Source organism: Agelaius phoeniceus, chromosome 22 (assembly GCF_051311805.1).
Source record: "Agelaius phoeniceus isolate bAgePho1 chromosome 22, bAgePho1.hap1, whole genome shotgun sequence".
NCBI classification, from domain to species: Eukaryota; Metazoa; Chordata; class Aves; order Passeriformes; family Icteridae; genus Agelaius; species Agelaius phoeniceus.
The window spans coordinates 3,745,134-3,767,421 of NC_135286.1; positions in this window are offsets into that span (position 1 = coordinate 3,745,134).

A 22,288-nucleotide genomic window follows, 5' to 3' on the forward strand; every position below is an offset into this window, starting at 1 on the left:
CTATGGAATTTAGGGATTTTCTTTCCCATTGTTTCTTTCATCTCTCAATGTCTAATTTCATTTCTCAGCAAACCTACAGTTTATTTGTAAAATCAAATCTCTTTTTCCATTCACCAATCAGTGGAATCCTTCCCATGGTTTCTTTTATCTCCCAGTGCTGGTTTGATCTCCCAGCAGACCCAGAGCTGGTTTGGACAGACAAATCTGCTGTTCTTCTCACAGGGTGTCCTGGAGCAGGAGCCAGGAGCTCACAGCAGCTCTGCCACCCTGGGAGATGCTGGTGATGCCCACACAGGTGCTGGTGCTCCTCAGTGAGGAGGAGTGTGGTGGGGAGGAATGTGCTGGCACAGCTCTGGCCCTGCTCTGTGCCTCAGGGACCAGAAAAGGGTCACAGCTGTCTCAGGGGGGATAAGAGGAGCTGGAAATTCACACAGAGATGTCCCAGCAGCGGCTCTGACTCGGCCATGGGTGTCTGAAGCCACCCCTCCCGTGGGGTCGATGTCCCCTTGCTCACACCCTGCCCAGGGAGCTGCTGCCCTGTGCTCGCTCCATCTCCAGCAATAATCTAAAGTCAATTTGCTATAACAATTGAGACTGTTCCCTTTGATGAATTCCTGTTTGCCTTTAATTTGTTACAAGATGATGAGAGTTGGAGGAAATGTTCAGCTGTCAGGAAAGTGCACTCTCAGGCACTTAAATTTGTGAACTTTGATATCATCAACTGAGTCATTTTCCAGGGACTCTCTTCTAACTCCCAGCACTGTCACTGCTGGGTTTTCTGTCTTTCTCACATTTTCTATGGCACCAGGCTGGATATTTTACATTAGGAAGCCCTACCTGTGCCTTGGTGAGATTTAGATGCTTTGAAATGTCACTTGCCATATGTTGCCACGATTATTATGAATTACACCCAGATGAAGAGCAGCTTCTCCCAGGTCTGTAGTGCCAGAACTTTGTACTTCACAGGGTGCCAAAGAGCCCCTCAGGAAATGCCACTAATAAACAAACCTCATCTCTGCCCAACCAGGCACTTACTTCATTTTAAGCTTTTGAGTTAGTGGCTTTTGAACTTGACTTTTTTGCCTTGGACTTGCAAGGGCCATGGCAGGGCTCAGCAGGGACATTCTAGTGGCACCAGGGTCCAAGGTAATGCCATTATTCCCAGATAATCCCAGCAGAGCCATGCCTCAGCTCAAGGCAGAGGTGTAGAGCAAAACTGCTCAGGCAAAGGATGCTGGAACTCCATGCCAGACACAAAACTGGGATGGTTTTCCTGCTCTTCCCCCACAATTCTTTTTTTCTTTTTTTTTTCTGGAAAAAAAATGGAATTTTTTGCCCCACAATTCTCTTTTGCTGGAAATTCAATTTCCAGCAAACTTCCCACAACTTTGCTGTAGCTTCCCTTTAAAGTGGGCAGGGATACAAATGGGGGAAGGAAAAATCTCTTTGCATTTCTGAGGGTTATGAAATAATCAGGTGGCATTTCCCTTCATCACTACTAATCACAAGAACAAGCTCTCACAAGGAATTAGTTTGCACTGAACCTTCTGCAAATCTTCGAAGCCGCAGACGAGAGGCTGCAGAACTGCAGATTATGACTTTTTCAAGTTAAATTCATTCCCTCAAATTAGCATCAAGCTCCAGAGCCCTGCAAGCAGAGCTGATGGCACAGCCCCTGCCCTGGGCTGTGCTGTACAAACCCAGTGGGGTGAGGCAGAGCAGATTTGAGGGCCAGGCTGGAGAGGAGCAGCTCATGTTGCTGTGTGCTCCAAACAGGGCCTTCTCTTGCTAGAAAAGATCATTGGGTTATCAGGCAAAATAGATTTTAGCATCGATTTCTCATCTCTTTCAAGACACCTTTTGCTACACTGGTGTGTTTAAGCTGAGCCTGACAGCCTGGGCATGGGAGCTGTGCCCCTGCAGCAGTGAGAGCCAGAGGTGAGGGAGGAGCAATCCTGCTTTAGAGTTCTGGTTGGATCAGCTCCCATCTCCCTGGCAGGGACAGAAAAGGGGCAGCAGGCTCTGGGGGGGTGTTATTTATATTTTTATCCATTTAAAGAAACCAATCTGAAGACAGGAGATGAGGGAGCTGCTGCTGGGGATGGTGGATCTGCTCCCCTGCTCCTGGGGGACAAATTATTACAGCTCCAAGAGCAGTGGAAATTTCAGAAATAATTTTTGAAACCGATGAGTGTGGAATTCCAATAAATCCCTGAGGGGTGCTGGAAGGACCTGGGCAGTGGGAAAGCCAAAGCTGAGACACCCTGGTCCTGCCAGGAGCAGCTTGGTCGCCCTCTCAAGGGGTGGGAGAGTGTCAGGACCCAGGACATCCCTGGCCAAGACCCCTGCCAGGGGCTCAGAGACCGTGGCACAGAGCCCAAAATGCCCCTGTGGTTTGGATTATGAGCCATGGAGCAAGTTACCAACCTTGTATGAGGATCTGCAAGCCACAAGAGTTTAAGTAGAATGACAGTGAATTTATCATGGGGTGGAAAAGTAGATTTTGGGGTTTTTAGAATGGGAGTTCAGGGGCAAGATGGAGGAATCTGGGTGTGTCCAGCCTTTCTCCTTCTTCTTCTTGGCCTCCATCTTCTGCTGTGATGGTGGCACTTTGGGATTGGTTTAGAGTAGAAGCTCACTGTCTAACATAGGTGATGGGTATTGGGAAGTTATTGTAAATAAAGTACAGGTAGTTCATAGTATAAAAAGCTAACAACACCCCAAGGGCTGGAAACAGTTACCAGCTTTGTGTGAGGAGTTACAAGCCACAAGAGTTTGAATAGAATGATAGTGAATTAATCACTATCACAGGGTGAAAATGTGGAATTTTGGGGTTTTCAGAATGGGGATTCGGGGGGGCAAGATGGAGGCAACTGGGTGTGTCCAGCCTTTCTCCTTCTTCTTCTTGGCCTCCATCTTCTGCTGTGATGGTGGCACTTTTGGATTGGTTTAGAGTAGAAGCTCACTGTCTAACACAGGTGATAGGTATTGGGAAGTAATTGTAAATATTGTACAGGTAGTTTTTAGTATAAAAAGATAACAACACTGCCCTGAGGGTGGCCAGAGTGCCTCTGTCTGTCCTGCTGAGTGGACCTCAGGAGGAGGAGAAAATTTTTTATAGCTAAGAAACAATAAACAACCTTAAGAATGAGAACTGAAGAGCTCTGACTCCTTCTTCAAGCACCAGGCTGGGAAAAAGAGACTTTCTAACACATCTTGGGGTCACTGTGAGCAGCAGAGATCCCAAGAGGAGAGGAGCATGCAGAGGTCAGGTCTGGTTTCTGGGAGCACCCTGGGAACATGGCACAGAGGGCCCCTCCCTGTGCCCAGAGCCATCTGTGGTGCAGCTCATTGCTCAACAGCCAATCCAGGCTCGTTTATATGTGCACAATGGAGGGAAATGGCTTTGCTGCTGGGATCAAGCCTTCAATCTAACTCCTCTCACTCCATTGTAACTGCATTTCATGCCCTGCTCGAGGATTTTTCAGGTTTTTCACTTGACAGAACAAGAGCTGTGGAGAGAAGGACGTGAGGATAAAGAGCTCTCTGCTTTCCATTCAATGCAGAATGACCTGGGCAGGAAAGGAAAACTCAGAAGCTGTGATGATGCACTGCTCATGCCGTGCTGCTCTGTGTTGTGGCTTTGTGGGGTTTTCAAGCAGGGCTCACCACCTACTTGAGCATCTTCTGCCACTCATGAAATGCTCCTGCCAGCACGTGGCTGTGCCTCAGCCTCTGTGCAGGGGAGCAAGGCAGGAAGGCACAGCCAGAGCTCCTCTGCCAGCCCAAAGGGGATTTGGCAATGCCAGAGGGGCACCATGAGGGTTCAGGGGGTCCCTGCAGCCCCCATTCCCTGAAAGGCTTTTCCAAGCAGCTGCCTGGCAGTGCTGTCTCAGGGCTTTAGCTGCTCAGAGTGACCCCAAGATGTGTTAGAAAGTCTCTTTTTCCAGCCCAGTGCTCAAAGAAGGAGTCAGAGCTCTTCAGTTCTCAGTCTCAAGGTTGTTTATTGTTTCTTAGCTATAAAATTCTTTCTCCTGTCCAGCCAAAGTCCGTTCAGCAGGTCAGACAGAGGCACACTGGTGTTATCTTTTTATACTAAAAACTACATGTACAATATTTACAATAACTTCCCAATACTTAGCACCTATGTTAGACAGTGAGCTTCTACTCTAAACCAATCCAAAAGTGCCACCATCACAGCAGAAGATGGAGGCCAAGAAGAAGAATGAGAAAGGCTGGACACGCCCAGATTCCTCCATCTTGCCCCCCCGAATCCCCATTCTGAAAACCCCAAAATTCCACATTTTCACCCTGTGATAGTGATTAATTCACTATCATTCTATTCAAACTCTTGTGGCTTGTAACTCCTCACACAAAGCTGGTAACTGTTTCCAGCCCTTGGGGTGGTGTTAGTTTTTATACTATGAACTACCTGTACTTTATTTATAATAACTTTCCAATACCTATCACCTATGTTAGACAGTGAGCTTCTACTCTAAACCAATCCAAAAGTGCCACCATCACAGCAGAAGATGGAGGCCAAGAAGAAGAAGAAGGAGAAAGGCTGGGCACACCCAGATTCCTCCATCTTGCCCCATGAAGCCCCATTCCAAAAACCCCAAAAAATCTATTTTTCACCCTGTGATAACTTCACTGTCATTCTACTTAAACTTTTGTGGCTTGTAATTCTTCATACAAGGTTGGTGATTGTTTTTTGCAAGGGCTCAATCAAAGGCTCAGGGGTTTGGGGCTCTGTGCCAGGGTCTCTGAGCCCCCAGGCAGGGGCTCCAGTCCTCCAGAGCAGCCAGAGGAATTTCCTGGTTTCTGACACTGCTGCAGACCTGGAGGCAGCCACAGCACTGCTGAGTGCTCACTCAGCCTGAACCAAAGGCTGTGGCAGTGTGGGCATGGCCCGGCCCTTCCTCTGTGCCTTCAATCAGGTGATGCTCCAGTGAGCCAGAAACTGAGCTGCAAAAGCCATTAGATCCAGCAGCAGCACAGGCAGGCTCATGCTCACAGGCACACAGAGCTGTCTCCCCAGGCTGACCCAGCACTTCTCCTCCCAGTCTTGTTTTCATCCATTTTTCATCACCCTGGGCTGCAGCTGCTTTGGGGTGTCCCAGCAGCAGGGCTGGGGTGGGTTTTCCATCGTGATTTTGGAGCAGACTGGGGAGGGGAGTGCATGACCCAGAGCCCTGAGCACAAAACAGCAGCAACAGGCTCCAGGGCTGTGTCCTGGGGGGACCAAGGGGTCCCCAAGTGTCACAGACATCTTTTATGGAAAAGCCTTTCCTGTGGATTGTTCCTCCTGAGAAGCTGAGAGGCCTCAGGAACAAAATGCAAACAATGGTTATCTGCTGCTGTGGAATGCAACAGGTGCATCTGGGATTGGGCTCATGTGGATGTTTCTAATTAATGGCCAATCACAGTCCAGCTGGTTCGGACAGACAGTCGAGCCACAAACCTTTGTTATCATTCTTTCTGATTCTGTTCTTAGCCAGCCTTCTGATGAAATCCTTTCTTCTATTCTTTTAGTATAGTTTTAATGTAATATATATCATAAAATAATAAATCAGCCTTCTGATAAACCCACCCCAAACAAGAAGATGTTTTTACCAAGCAGAAAGAGAGCACAGGCAAACAAGTCAGCAAAGCTGCAAGTAGAAAAAAGGTCTCAGAATTTTCCACTGCAAGAAAACTGAAAACCAACTTCTGGCTTAAACTGTAATGTGCTAACTTTTAGTGATTGGAGAATAGCAACATGAATATGGTAATTATAGCAGTTATGATAGGCTATAGATAAGACTCAAGGTATAGATTGGTTCTTCTGTATTGAGATGCTCAGCAAAGAAAAGTCTATAATGCAATGCAACCAAAAGAAAAGAATATAATGCATTGTGTCCTAAAGAAAAGTATAGAATGCATTGTAACCTAAACCAAAGGGTCTCCAGGCCTGCCTGCAGCTGGAGCTGACACTGTAGGCACAGCTCTGTCACCCACGACCCTGGACTGCTGTAACCTCTTGGATGGAATAAACTGCATTTTGGATACAATAAACTGCATTTTGGATACAATAAACTGCATTTTGGAGAGCAGCCTGGAGTCCCACATCCCTCATTTCAGCTCTTACACCTCAGCAGGTCAGAGAAGGAATGTTATAAATAAGGCAAAATAAACAACCTTGAAAAGCAGAACTGACAAATCTCAACTTCTTCTTCAGTCACAGGGCTGGGAAAAAAGAGACTTTCTAATACCTCAGGGTCATCTCAACCACAGAAACCCAAGATCTGTTAATTATGCCATTTAATGAGATGACAAATATTCATATTTCAGTAATGACTCTCTCTGCTCGTGCTGCATTCAGCTCCTCGGCTGCAGTGACGCAGCTTCCCCCTGATCCCTCATTCCTAATGAACAACCACTTAGAATTTTAAAAAGTGGAGAATATCTTTCTGAGTTAATTAGCTTGAAATTAGCTTAATCACAGCTCATTTAAACTTATCTAAACAACAGCATGAGGAACTCTAGGAAAACTTGGGCTCAGCCTTACTCAGCTTTCCACCCAGCGAGCGGCCAGCTGGGGGTTTTACTCCTCTGTACCAGGCTGATTTGAATATTAATTGTGTGTGACCTGTTGCATTCAGCTCATGCAGATCCAGCCCACAGCTTCTTTATTTACCTGCTCTGCCTCCTGCAATAGCTGTCAGGAGGGATGAATAAAGCCTGAATTAGATCCTGAACAGAGAAACGTCATGCTGGAACAAGTTTATTATTTCATGTGCTTTTCAGGGTTCCTGAACACGATGTTAAGATCTGATCAATTGAACATCTGGGTTTCCTGGAGGCTGAGGCAGGATCATGCAATATTTACACCAATAGTCTGAGATCAAAGAAGGCAGTGAGTCTTCCAGAAAAGCTCCATGCAGAGGGATGAAATGGAGTGCAGGAAACCACAGCTGAAATCCAAGTCAAGCCCTGTCCTGCCCCGCTGGAACCCGGCAGAGAAGGACACCAGGAGGTCCCTGAGTGCCACAGGGAACTGCTGGGACCTGGGGACTATCAGAAGGTCCACAAGAGCCTGGGATCCATTTGGCCCACTGTGGGTGGGAGCACACATCAGGAGTTTGCTCTCGTGTGCTCCCACCCAAACTGCCATGATTTTGACCTGCTCTTAGCTTCAACTTCAAAGGAGGCAGACCCTTTAATGCTGAATTTTGTTTTTCAGAGCAGATTCCACAGCACATTCCCCCCACAAGCAGCTGGGAGCTGCATGGTAGCAGTAGATGCTGATGGCAGTGCCAGCCCTGCTGCTACTGCAAATAGGGAGGAGAGAGAAGGGTGAAGGCAGAACCCTCAGAGATCTCATTAGTGGGAAGCATCCTCCAACTGCTGCTGTATGGCTGTCACAGCCCAGCCTGCTCAGGGCTCCAGCACAGCCCCCAGAACCATGTCCTGGGCACAGAAGGGAGCAGGGACAGGCTGGGCTGGGCTGGGTTATCTCTGAGCAGAGAGCTCTGGGCTGCAGGGTGTTCCTGAGCTGTGTCACTGCCCATCTCCTCACTGCAGAGATGGAGGAGCACCCATGCATCCATGCTGCAGAGATGGAGGAGCACCCATCCATCCCCAGTGCAGAGATGGAGGAGCACCCACCCATCCATCCATGCTGCAGAGATGGAGGAGCACCCACCCATCCATCCCCACTGCAGAGATGGAGGAGCACCCATCCATCCCCACTGCAGAGATGGAGGAGCACCCATCCATCCATGCTGCAGAGATGGAGGAGCACCCATCCATCCTCACTGCAGAGATGGAGGAGCACCCACCCATCCACACACACTGCAGAGATGGAGGAGCACCCATCCATCCATCCCCAGTGCAGAGATGGAGGAGCACCCATCCATCCCCACTGCAGAGATGGAGGAGCACCCATCCATCCCCACTGCAGAGATGGAGGAGCACCCATCCACACACACTGCAGAGCAGCTGCTGGTGGAATCAGAGGTGGAACATGGGAAGCTCTGTTTCTGTTCCATTACACCAGGCTGAGGCTTGTTCTGATGAGGATGAGGAGCAGCTCACCCTGGCATATCCTGCTGGGGATGAGAGAGATCACCCCAGCACATCCTGCTGAGGATGAGGAGAGTTCACCTCAAAATGTTCTGTTGGGGATGAGGAACAGCTCACCCTGATACATCTTTCTGAGGATGAGGAGCAGCTCAACCTGGCATGTTCTGCTGGGGATGAGGAGCAGTTCACCTCAAAATGTTCTGCTGAGGATGAGGAACAGCTCACCCTGATACATCCTGCTGAGGATGAGGAGCAGCTCAACCTGGCATGTTCTGCTGGGGATGACAGGCAACTCACCCAGGTGCCTCTCTAATTGCAGGTTTGCTGCATGAGCAGATTATTTTCACTGTGTCAGTGCTTCCCAGAAGGAGCTCACTTCAGGGACACTCTTATTTCCTGTATCATGGAAAATGTAAGTAGTATTTAAGGCCTCTTTCACCACTCTGGTATTTGTGCCACTCTCATTAGCTGTGTGAGGCAGCACTGTGCTGCACCACAAGTGGCACAACTCTGTTTTTAAATCAGACACAAGATCAAAATACTTGAGGGCTCCTTCAGCAGAGAAACAAACACCCTCTGCCCACTGCAGTCATACCTGGTCCCTCTGGCTTAGTCATTTACTCTGCAGTTAGCAACAAGGTGAATTTTAATTCCAGACCATTTTTTCAGTCCTGCTGCTCCTTGTGTGTGTTGTGTCTAATAACAATGTGAGCCATATGGTGCCTCCAGCACTGGGACTGCAGCCATGGGGTAACAGATGCAAAATGGCCCAAGATAATAGATGGGAAAGTTTGTCTTCTCACTTTTGAGGAGTTTGAAGAGCTACCAAAAACAGCAACATGAAATATTCAGCAAATTAAACATGGCTGGAGTACATAAAGTCCAGCCCAGCTGGAAATTTGTTCTTCTGGGGAGCCTTTCTAGGACACTTTGGAGGCACAGCTCCAGAGCCATGCCTGCAGGATGAGCTGCCTGAGAGCTGCTAAAACATCTCCTTCACTGATCCTTTTAGGAACTACCCAAAAATGTCCATCAGAGCCAACTGGGCAGGGCCTGGAGCAGGGAGAGGGCTGAGATGGCACCCTGAGGTCCTTCCCTTGGCTGAATTTGAAACTCCCAGACTCTTTTCCTACCCAGATGCTGGCCTTGCCTACAACACACAGCTGAGCTCTGCAGAGTCCTGCCTCGCCCAGACAGCCAGGTCCCATTGTCCAAGAATTTCCAAACTCGTTGGCACATTAATTGAAGCAAAATGAAAGTTAGATTCTAAGGGATAACTTTTACAGCTCCTGCAAAGAGCAGAACTGGTAGAGGACAAGTCAAAGCAGCTCCCAGCCCATGTCAATACTGAGCTGAGACCCCACGAGGGCTTGGCTTTGCTGCCAGCTCTTCCCAGCCCCTTGGCTGCTCTGACACAGGGAAAGGAGTGCCTGGAAGGCAGGAATGTATTGAACACCAAGGAAAGCTCCTGAGGATGCTGTGTTTGGGTTCACTGCTCTCAGGGCACAGCCTGAGTGCTGAGGAGCTGGTGTTGCTCATTAGAAAGGCATTAAAACACGATTTCTAATGACTGTGGAGTTCCACAAATGCCACCGCCCCATCAAACAGTTATTCAGTTATTGATTTGCATTAAACAAGTAGATAAATACTTAATCTGAGTAGCAGCAGCACTCTCATCATAAAGTGAATGAGTGCCTAAAATGTGTCTGGCTCATTAGCAGGCTCAGAGCTGTGTCACTGCTCCCAGGGCTGCAGGCAGAGCTGCTCATGACCCACATCCCCCCCAGCCCCATGGCTGAGCCCCTCAGGCTGCAGGACATGAAATGAACTGGAGAAAGATTCTTTTTTAGAAGGTTTAGAAGTCAGGTTTTAAACTGACTGAAGGTTTTGTCTCCTTACATTGTTGGTGGAAAGGAAAGAAGGGCTGAGGGGAGAAAGGTGTCAAAAGTTTATTTAGTTCTCATCATTCTTCTTTTCATTCTGTTAATAAAGTTTTCTTCATACCCTTTGAAGTTTTGAGCCTGTTCTGCCCCTAAAGCTTTTTCTCCTAATGCTTATCTCAACCCCATGAGCCTTGTTTTAACTAGTTTTCCCCTCCTCTGCTCCAGCTGTAGCAGAGGAAGATGAGTAAATGATTTTTGTGAGTGGCCAGTGGTCAGCCCACCACACAACCTGCTTTGTCCAGTGCCTCCAGGGGATCCATGGGCAGCAGGAGCAGCTTGGGGGGACACAGCCTGCTGAGGCACCTCCCACCCTGCCTTCCCTCAGCACCCCAAATCAGCTGTAATGAGGTGTGGAGAGCCAGGGCAAGGGGACAGCCGGGATCCGTGTTCCTGCAGCTCCTCCTGTGCGGCATTCACATTCTCTGGACAGAGAGAGACATCATTCTCTCTCTCTCTCTCAGGTTTTTTCCTGGAAAAGCACAGAGATCAAAACAATTCTTGTCTCATTTGCCCATGTGGACTGTATTAATTTAATTAATTAATGGAGATTGTTTACCCCAGGTGACCAACTGGATCAACGCATGTGGGTCAGGACTCTCAGGCAGAGAGTCACCAGTTTTTCAGTAGTGTTAGAAGCTAGAAGTGAGTATTATGTAGTATAGAATATATCTGTCTTTAATATAGTATAATGTAATATAATTCAGTTTTAATAAAGTGAGTGTTCAGCATTCCATGGAGTCAGATGCCAATCATTTCCCAGACGTTGGGGGCTCCCTGCTTTTACAATACTCCTGTCTGTCCAGGGGCTGTGTTGGAGCCCTGGTAATTAAGATTTTAAAAGGTAATTAAGACTTTGGACAACTTTCTTATTACAGGTGGGAACTAATATTGATAACCTTCTTCCTGAGCTATTCTCCTGTGGAAGGACTTGCTGCAGGAAAGTAACTGAGCAACATATTAAAAAAAAAAATCCATTCTCATCATCCCTTTTCACATCCCATCCTGCTTCCCAGGGCACCTCCTCTCCTCCTGCCACCTATCCACAAACAAACAGTTTGGCTCTAATTGCAAAGGACACCCTCTAGGGCTGGGAGCAGTGAGCCCAGAGGGATGGATGGGTGGGGTGGGATGTTCCCCACGCTGACACCATGAGCCCAGGGGCATGGATGGGCAGGGTGGGATGGTGGGGATGGATGGAGAGCAGAGATCTCTGCAGCCAGGGCTGGAACTTGGGGTTTCTTGCAAAGGGCCTGGGTGCAGGGCCCTGCTGGGAGCTGCCAGCCACAGCTCAGAGCAGGGCTGAGAGAAGAGAGGGGGAGAGAGGATGAGAGGGGAAGAGCGTAAGGGCATAAAAAACATAAGAGAGTGAGGTTTCCATTACAATACAATCAATCTTCTGTGCTGAATATTCTAATTCTCACTAACCAATCTAGTCCAAGATACAAATCCTACAGCATTTCCATACAGCCTAGAAGAATCATTCCATTACCACACTGGGTTACATTTTAAACCCTAAAAACTCCTCTTTGGGCCCCTTCTGCCAAGCTGGCAGGGTCTGCTCTGAGCCTTGGGCCTGTCTGCAAGCAGAGGGGATTGTTTGATCCAAAGGGGATCACCTTCAGCTGGCCATGCCATTGTTTTCCAGTTGTTCAGGAACTGAGGGATCTCAAAGCTTGCTTTCGTTTCAATCTCACTTATATTTTCCATATTCTCAAAATCTTTTGCCAGGCAATCATATTCATAAGGCTTTCCTGTTTCATCTTCCCCAACAGGGTGGGATGTTCCCCACACTGACACCGTGTCCCAGCATGGGGCGGGAGCAGCCTGGGCTGATTTACTCCAGATTTGAGCTGGGAGTAAATTGGAAGGCATGAATCATCCTGACGCAGCCACTCTGGAGATGGATTACCTGCTTTGGCAGCTTGCTCCTCTCTTTCCACAGCCCTGCTTTTCTCCTCTCAGTGAAGTTTCATTTCCCAGACACAGAAGCTTCCTGCTCCATGCCCATGCCCCAGGGAGCCTTGTGTCACTCTCCAGGTGCTCCCACAGCCAGGCTGGACTTGTGGCTGGGAGGCTCTGGGTGATTCCTGCTGGTTGGAAGCTGGTGTCACCCTCCAGACCTGGGCTTAGGGTCCCCTCCTTCCATTGGCACCTCCAGACTGTCAGCCACAAACAGCATTGGGCTGAAATAATGCCACATTAGCTCTGTCTCCTATGTCAGTGGGTGCAAAGTGCACCATCTCTTTCTGCCCAGGCTGCTATGGGTGTTCAGCACATCCCTTCCAAACTTCTTCCCCCCAAGAGTTGCATCTTCTTTTGTCCCAGATTGCAAGGCAAGATGTATTCTATTTGCCATCTGCAGGGCAAAGTGTCTTCTGTTCATTGGGCAGTTTGCCTTATCTCTTCCACAACTGGGGAGACACCTGCTGCTAACAGCTCTGGAATGTCCCTGCATGGCTGATAAGAACTACAGCATCCCATTGGCAGATGGGAGCCCAGAGGGAGGAGCCAAGCATTCCTACCCGGATAGAATCTGGAGATTCTGGAACACCAGCACGGCTTCTGCACTGCATTGCCCAGAGGAACAGCAGCTGCCTCTTGCCCTGGATCTGCAGAGGCAGAGACTGCACCTTTCTCCAGGATCCCTGCTCCAGCAGAACCAGCCCTGGCACTGCAGGAGGGCTGAGCCACAATTCCAATGGTTCTGCTGCCACCAGCCTGACCCACAGGGTGTCAGGCTGGGCTCTGACTCTGGCACTCTTGCTTTAGTTCACTGCATTGTTTATTTTATCCTTTTATTTTCTTCCCTAATAAAGAACTGTTATTTCCTGCTCCCATATTTTTTGTCTGAGAGCCCCTTAATTTAAAAATTATAGCAATTTGGAAGGAGGGGATTTGCATTTTCCATTTCAAGAGAAGCTCCTGCCTTCCTTAGCAGACACCTGGCTTTCCAAACCAAAACACCTTTTAAGACCTGTAGCTGAGCAGCCATGTGCAAAGGCTGGATGGCTGCTGCCCCTCCTTTGCAAGTGACTTTTGCCTTCTCCATCTCTGTGGAAAGCAGAGCTGGAAGCACAGGGAATAATGCTGCTCCACATTTCATTCACCAGGCAGACAGACTCTCCCTCTGTGATCCCTGGGCTCCAGCAAAGGGCAGCACACCTGAGAGAAATCTTGACTCACTTGTATGATGAGGCAGGACTCAGCCTTGCTCTGGTGCAGCAGGCCTAAATTCCCATTTAAATAGGGTCCTGACACCTTCTCACCTTAAAAGAATTCAGCACTTCAACACCACAAATTATGAGCTAAACAGGCAAATAAGCCCCAGCCCCGTTCTGCAGTGATTGCAGCAATCAGAGCCCAGCTCAGGTTGGCTCCCAGGGACTGTAAATCCTGAACTCTGCAGGCACAGCCCCGGCTGATGGTTGATAGCAAGTGATTAGCCTTAATTCCACTCTTCCTCTCTTTTAAGATGGTTCACCTGGAGCCCCCACAGTGTTCCTCTGATCACAGCCCTGTGCAGGAGCAGCACAGGGGGCAGAGACACCTCCAGCCTCCCCTTCCTGCTTTCCTTCTTGTCTCCAGATTAACTCCTCCTGGAACAGAGGTTTTCCTTGCTGGCAGGGGATTCAGAAGCAGAGGGAAATCTGGGGATGGAAGCAGCCCTCTCCTGAAGGGTCTTAGAGCAGCCATGCACCCAGCACAAGCTGCTGCTTTGGGGCAGGTACATTTTGGGAACCAGCTTCTCCTGCCACTCACAGCATCCAAGTCCTGACTTGGGACATCCCCAGCTCTCCCCAAAAGCTGGCATTCCCAGACTATGCCATTCCCCAGTGTTCCCACCTGGCCTGTGGGGTTCTGGAGTTAACAAGCAGGTTGTCTGCATTTATTTTTAAGAGGTGGTGGATTTTTGATCACAGCCTTGCTTCCACCCTCCTCTCCATCCCCTTCTCCAGCTTTCTTTGAACAAATCATTCCATTTGCAGAGTCCTGTTGTTTAATTTTGCCAGTTGCTGAGTCTCAACCTCCCGTTAATTGGTTTTGCCCGTCTTTGTGCATTCCGTTAAATGAGAAAATGCCACACATAAAATTTTAATTTTGAAAGCCGCCTTGTTTGTTTTATATTGAAATTACCCACGCCACGTCGGCCCACAGAAACAGACGCTTTCTCATTTCATTAAAAACTCTTTGTGATGATAAAAAAGCAGCAGAAATGAGATAAAGAGTGGTGTTTCCTTAAAGGCACATGAAAGTGAGAGAGATAAATCCCATGTATTGTAGGGATCAAATGCAGCGCAAGGCTGCGAAGTGGCGATACCACGACGGAGGCTGTGCCAGCAGCAGTGCAGCAATAGCTCCTCTCCCAGGATGCTGCAGGCTCTGCCTGGCCTGGCCTCTGTCACCTGCCAGTGTTTCTGCCCCCTCTGTCACCCGCCAGTGCTTCTGTCCCCTCTGTTTGTCCCGAGGTATCTGCAGTGAGGCGCACAGGAGCCCCCCAGGTGTGTGTCCCCAGCCATGTGTGTCCCCAGCCCTCTGTGTCCCCAACCCTGCTGATGGCTGGCATGGTAAAACCACCAAAGCACCAAGGGCAGAGGGGCCTTTTGCTGCCTGGCAGGTGGGTATGGGGAAGAGGGATCAGCTCCTTCCTCTCCAGGCTCGTGTTTCAGACCTGCTGTGTGAGCACACACAGGGGATTTAACCAGCTCTTCCTGAGGGATCCTCAGAAGGACCAAAGCCCTTGATGCTTTAAGTTTTAGCTTTTATATTTTTCAGATTCTGTGCTGCTTTAGTGTGTACTTCTGAGCTATTATGGGATGGTGAGCTCTCTGCACAGAGCAGGGAGACAAAACAATTCCTTCTCTAGCTGGGGACCAAGGCCAAATGATCCAAATCTCAGGCCCAAGAGCACAAACAACGTGGGCTGGAGAAGAGAGAAAAACAAGAAGGATGGGACTTCATAACCTAAAGCTGTAATTAGACAATTAACTACAATATGCAAATGGACCAAAACTTATAAAATGAGGGACCCTGTGACCGGGTGTCCACTTTGTGACCATTTTGGTTCATCTTGGGTGCAGCCCTGGCTGGGCTCTTGTACTGCACAAGGTGCATCCATTGGTGCCTTTTAATAAATCCCTACTTTATTCTTTAACTCCACCTAGCCTCTGTTATAGGTCAGCCTTCACCAGGCATCACCCTCAGCAGATTTAAGCACTCTCCAACAGCTGCTGGTCGTGGCAAAGCAAATTTGTTGTCACCACTCTGCTGTCCCCTGCTCTGGGGCAGATGTGACCACTGAGCACAAAGGGAGCTGAGGCCACTGGAAGCTCCTGTGCACAGGGAGGTGTTCACTGATCCCCTGCGTGCTCGGTGTTCCCATATTTATTCTGCCCAATGGGATTTGTAAATCAGCACAAATGAAGAACAAACTTCCAGCTTCAGACTTGATTGCTTCACTTCCCTTTACATCAAAGTGAGTTCTTTTCTACTTGATTTTCAATCTCCTTCAGCAGTTGCTGAATTGCTATTCAGCTTTGCACAATTTTTCCACCCACTGCCATTTTAAAGGTCATTTAATTATTATTACAGAGAACCACAAAAAGATAGAGAATTGTTTAAATACCTTAAGCTACAACAGGTTATTGGCATGGATTTTTTATAGTCATGTTAAATGGATCAGTATTTACTGCTCAGGAGTCTTTCATTGGACTGGTGATGCTCAGAGCAGTGAGCCAGCCCAGCAGCACTGAAATGGGAGGTGCTCAACCTCTCCCTTCAGGAAGAGTCAAAGACATTTCTTTGGAAATTTCAGACCCCCCATCCCCACAGCATTCCTCTCTGGGCAGCTCTGCAGACCCTCCTGCAGGACTGTGGAGATTCTGGAGCAGCCTGGAACGTGTGATAACAGCAAAACCCAGAAACTGAGGCTGCTGGTGAGGCACAGCACCTCCTGAGGAGTCAGAACAGGGTCAGTGCTGTTCATGGTTCTTAGGGAGCTACTGCATGCACAGGTTTGTCCCTTGATTTCATCAGCACATTAATGTGTCTGTAAAAGCAAAAGCCAGCCTCCTGTTTTCATGAAAACATGTTTTCTACCAAAATGAGCAGCTTTCCATCCTCACAGAAGCACTGCACGGAGCAGGGAGGAAGAGAAGGAGCTGCTGCTCTTCTTGGTTTGTAAAGGTTGCAGGACTGCAAACAGGGACAGGGGTGAGGCACACCAGGTCCACCTCCTGCTCTGAGCAATCAGAATTTGCTGGTAGTTACTGTAGAGAGAATTTAAGATTATAAACCTAAGGACAAGTTTTCATTTCTGCACATCAGGTTGGACAGACAAGCCCAGCAAAGAACATGGGTTTGTCAGCAGAACTGGAAGAGGCATTAACCAGCCTTGGCCGATCATTAATTGCTTCTTTCTGCATCTCATCGTCATTCTCATCCCAAATGCTCTTTCCACAAAGCTGAGACAATAAATCAGGACATTTAGACTAAGCTGTAAAGCCTCGCTCAGGCCTCTAGGTGGAAGGCTGAGAAAGCAAATCTGATTCTTGGGAAAAGGGGTAGTTGTCCCAAAGAGGAAAACAAACGTGCCATCACTTCTTTGCCCCTTTTCTTGATGTCAGCGGTGAATCAGGTGTGTGGGCTTGGGAGGATGTTAAGACTGGCAAGGTCTTAACTGAAACTGTCTGACAAACAGACCTCAGATCCCACACACTGAATATTGTGTCTCTCGAGCCTCCGCTCCAGAAGCTGTTTTGCAATAAATGCATCACTCCTGCACACGGTTGTGTAAAAGTGGAAAGACAGGCTGGGGCCGGGCTGGGCTCTCCCGTGGCACAGGAGGGGGACCGGGATTCGGGCTGGGGGTGGCAGTGGCTCAATCCTGCAGCCGCAGCATCCTGAGTTCCGTGCTGTGCCAGGGCAGCTCCCGCGGCCCGGCCGGCGCACAAACAAAAAACAAACCCACGGCTCCCGGCTCTGCTGCAGCCCCACAGGAGCCCCACACGCCTCGCAGCGGGGAAATCCCCAGCCAAGGGAGCGAAAGCACGGCGTTGCCTCACTCCGCTGGGCGTTCCCGGAGCAGGGCGAGCGCAGGGGAGGCCGGGGCTGCTCGCTGGGCTGCGCGGGGAGCGTTGCACAACTGCAGCGAGGGATGCTCCGTCCTCTCCTGCACGGCTCAGCCCCGCTGCCCGGCACGGCTCAGCCGGGCACGGCTCAGCCCGGCACGGCTCAGCCCGGCACGGCTCATCCTCGCTGCCCGGCACGGCTCAGCCCGGCACGGCTCAGCCCAGCACGGCTCAGCCCGGCACGGCTCAGCCCAGCACGGCTCAGCCCGGCACGGCTCAGCCCGGCACGGCTCAGCCCAGCACGGCTCAGCCCGGCACGGCTCAGCCGCACTGCCCGGCACGGCTCAGCCGGGCACGGCTCAGCCCAGCACGGCTCAGCCCCACTGCCCGGCACGGCTCAGCCCGGCACGGCTCAGCCCCGCTGCCCGGCACTGCCCCTTTCCCCTGCTCCCTGGGCAGGCTAACACCTACACAGGTAGAGCCGGAACAGGTGGGAAGCACCTCCCGGCCCCTGCCTGACCCCCCTGAGTCACAGCGCACCGGCCGCTGGCGCTGACATCACGGCAGCGGCGAGGGGGCTGCGGCTGTCTGTGTGTCTGTGTGTCTGTGTGTCCCGCTGACACACATCCGTCCCGTCCCGCGGGACGCCCGCCGCCGCCCCACATTGCGCAGGACGGCGGGCAGCGGCACGGCCCCCACGACCACACGGACCCCATGACCCCACGGCCCCCATGACCACACAGACCCCATAACCCCGCGGACCCCATGACCACACAGAGCCCATAACCACACAGAGCCCATAACCACACAGAGCCCATAACCACATGGACCCCACAACCACACAGCTCCTATGGCCACATGGCCCCCATGACCACACAGACCCCAAAACCCCATGGCCCCCAAGACCCCACGGTCCCTATGACCCCATGGCCCCCATGACCACATAGCCCCCATAACCACACAGACCCCATAACCCCATAGCCCCCATAATCACACAGCCCCCATGACCACAGGGACCCCATAACCCCATAGCCCCCATGACCCCACTGCCTCCATGACCCCACGGCACCTATGGCCACATGGCCCCCATAATTACATGGCCCCCATAATTACATGAACCGCATAATCACACGTCCCCCATGACCCCACAGCCTCCATGACCCCACGGCCCCGTGGCTGGGGTCCCCACTGGCCCCGCCGGCCCACAGAAGGACAAAATGAATTTCCTGACAGGCAATATGTGGTGAGAGCCAGGACCTCGCATTCCTAAGAAAAGCATTGGGGAAACTCAGCCTGTCCCCCAAGTGATTCACCAGCCAACTTTGCAGACAAGGTCCCGAAGTTGTCCAGGAGTTAACTGTTGGGTTTGGGATTTCAGAGGGGCTGCCACATCCTTCCCTGAATTCCTGGGTGCCCAGAGCAGACACTGCTGCTCTGCTTTTCCATTCCTTAGAAAAAACACTTCCCAGATGGATGTGACTTCTTAGGAGGTATTTGCTTAGCAATAGGCATAAATCTTCTGCTCTTCACATCGGTCTGGGTGAGATAAAATATTCTGTAACTGTCTATTTAAACATCTTACATTAATACCATGAAGTGTTTGTTCAAGTTTTATTATTCTTTTAGTTCTGAAGTTGCGAATGCTCCCAGGCATGTCAGAGTACAGCAAATCCAGAGCTGCAGACACTGCATCCAAACTAACCTGGGGCTGAGCAGCAGGCAGGGATATTTCTGGACAAGGGGACCACTGACATTTTCCGGCAGAGAGGCCACAGCTGGGAAGAGCTGAGCAGAACAGTAAATGCTGCTGTCACAGCCCCTTGCGCAATCGCTCGGTTTTCCCCAATTATTTATTACTTGAACTTGTTGCTTCTCTCTGCTCTTGATCTAGCTGCTGGAAAGCTGAGGTTGCCTGGTGAGCCAGGAGTGCTGTTTCAGAATGGAGAGGGTGCTGCTGGAGTGTGGGAGCTCTTGGTGCTGCTGCTGGACACAATGCTGTGGGATGAGGTGATCACAAAGGGAAAATATCACCAGATATTGGACCCCTGGTGCAGCCTGGGCAGGGACAGTGGGACTGTTCCCCCCTGGCTTTGGCACAGGGGTGTCAAGGAACTGCTGTCAGCTGAAAGCCCAGGTGATGATGAGGCTTCTGCTGCCTCTGTCACTCCAGCCCTCCCCTATGACAGATTTATAGCCCAAGAGGCTGTCAAAGGGCAGCTCTTTTACTTGAGTGCATGAGAAAAAATTGTGAGGGTGTGCCCAATCCATCTGTCATTGGGGAGATAGGCTCATCCTATAACTTAATGCCATCAATCACTAAGACCAAAGGTAGAGATCAAGGCTGCTTACTCAGAGGAGTACCTAAGGCCGTGTCTAGTCAGGCACACAGTGACAGCCAAATAAATTTCCTTGGTATGGTCCCTGGGGAGTTTGCACTCTCCTCCAGAGCTCAGAAACATGCCTGCTCTGCAAGGAGCCCTCGGGCTACTCAGGGAGTAGTTACTCTGCAGAGTGCTTACAAGGATCTCCTTAAAGCCCATGGAATAAGTTCAAAATGGAATGTTTCAGAAAAAAATCCATCTACTTGTCTGCAGCTGCACAGGAATCCCATACTCATGGGTGAAGGCAGCACTGGGAGGACCACAAACAATGTGACAAGGACTGCAGGTATACAGGATCCAAACACGAGTTCTGCACATTCTTTATAAGCTCTTCCTCTAGTCCTCCCTTCCTACATTTTCCTTTTTTCTGAGCAGAGCTGAGCTTTGTTTCTCCTCTGGAATCACTACAGCACACAGCACCAGGGTCTGGAGGCCAGGAGCTCTTGCCCAACACACGAGTGGGAGGAATCTTCCCTCAGTGCCTCATGGCACTGGGCATGTGTCCAGCCTGGCTTTGCTCAGCTGGCAGCTTCCCCTCCAGCAGCCTGTGATGGTTCTGCCACCAGACCTTTGTTCATCAAGGCCAGTCAGAGCAGCAGATCCCTCAAGTGGCATCTCCATGAACCTGAGTGGCTGCGCTGTAAAAACAACCATAAAGGGATGATGTTGCTCAGCTTTCCTCGTGAGGCATGATGACCCTCTTCCAAAGAAAGGGATTAAATCATCATTTGTTTTCCCTTTCATTCCAGAATGTGCTGAGTCCTCTGTAATAAATTATACTGCTCGCTGTAAAAGAAATCCCAGAGGCAGCTCTGTGAGCCTCTGGAGTTGCAGGGGATGGGAGAATTCAGTTCATCACCAGAAGCACCTGTGGGTGAGTGCAGTGAGAAGAGCCATCAGGTCACTATAGATGAGCAAGACATTGAGAACACCAAAGCTGCTGGGAACACACAGATCTCAAGGCATCCAGTCCCAGCCCTGTCAGCTCCCTGAGAAGCTGAGGAATGAGCTCAGCTTGGAGCAGGTGCCTTAGTAGGTACCTCATTGCTCTGGGTTTGTCTATACAGGATTCTTAAGAAAATTAAATTGAATTAACTCATTCTAAAGTAGAACATTAAAATTCTGCATAAAATTCTCATTCAGAATTAAAGTGGCCTTAATTCAGTTTAATTTACTCCCAAATGCTGCTAAATAAGGCCATTTAAGTTGTCTTTAATTAACATAATGGTCCCACATAGGCTTTTATAAATGAGATTTAATTAGCCCGTTTTTAGAAGTGAGTTAGCTGCCTTGAGCTTCCATAGGGAAGCAGCCAGGTCCAGGGCCACTTTTCTGACAGGGCTCCTGGTTGTGGCTGGTTAGCAGGAGTTGCAAAGAGCTGGCATCACCTCTCAAGGAACTGGCACAAGGCCAGCTCCTTCCCAACCAGCAGATAATGGGAGCCTTGAATATCAACTATTTTGGCTGTGTTAAATGCATGAGTGGAAGATGAAAGGCTCTGCCAGAGGATGAGCTCTTCATTTAAAATGTGGGACATGGGGGTGGTAATCCCTAGGAAAATGTGACATCAAGATTTTGAGGATTTGTTCATGAACAAGGAACCAGGCTGGAGGAAAGCTTACACTGAGGCAGCAGAGAAGGGGATGGAGGTGGAGGACAGGCAGGGACTGACCCCATCCATGGGTTCCTGCTGTCATAGAGCATTTTGGGGTCCCCACTGCCCCTGGATGCTCTAGTTCCTTTTTTGCACACCAGAACTCCCAGCTCAGCAGGATGAGATGCTGCTGGCTGCTCTTAATGACCATCCTGAGAACATCTGGCCTCACCAGCCCCTGCCCTCCCCTCGGTGTCGCAGGTTCCTCCTCGGAACAGCCCAGTGCTTTCTTGTGCTCTGATGGGGACTTCCACCTCTGTCCTGTGGCCACGGATGTTTCACAGAGAGACAGAGAGTCAGGCCAGCTGACAGCCTGTCCCACCACAGAAAGGGCAGGATGCAGCTGCCCGGCTGTGGGCACGGCACTGTATCATCATCATCATCATCATCATCATCATCATCATCATCATCATCATCATCATCGCCTGGAGGTGGAGAGCCTCAGTGCATCCACAATCCCAGCAAAGTTCTGTGAATATCCTCAGAAGCTGCAGCTTCCACCATAGCCCTTACACTTCCAAAAAAAGAGAAGTGTTGTTCAAAGCAGTTTGCAGCTGTGGAAAAGAAAAAAAATAGTCAAAATCATCCATGAGGAGCTCTGAGGTGTGCCCGGCGGCACGTGACTCCCTCTGACTTTTTGGGTGGAGAAGCCAACAGCCTCCCTCTCTCCTGGCTTCTCATTCACCAAATTGGAGCCATGTGGCTGCTGCCACTGCTTTGCATAAATCTGGAGATTCAGCTTTGTTCCCCTTCCTTGGGGTATGTCCTATAGGAAGTACGTCTGTGGCCATACTTTCTGGTGCAATAGACTTTAGCCTGGAAGCAAAAGCACACAAACAATACTAAATTCATCCTGACTGGAGTAGATTCCAAGGGAAAGAAGTGTTGGGAAAGCACCTACTTAAGAACTGAGTAAGGATTATCTCTGATCTGAATCTCGCTCTGTGTGTGTGTTACTGTTGAGCACACAGTGCGGTTTCAGACACGGCCAGAGACAAGGAAAAATGATTGTTTCGGGGTAACCACAAGGAAGATGAATGCAAATGCATTCCTGTAACTGGGAGAGTTCCTCGCTCCTGAGCTGGGCTCCGGTACATGGCCTTGGGGAAGCAAATTTGCAACTACCTCCATTAAATTGTTTAGGCATGATTAATCAGAAGTCAGAGATGCGAAGTT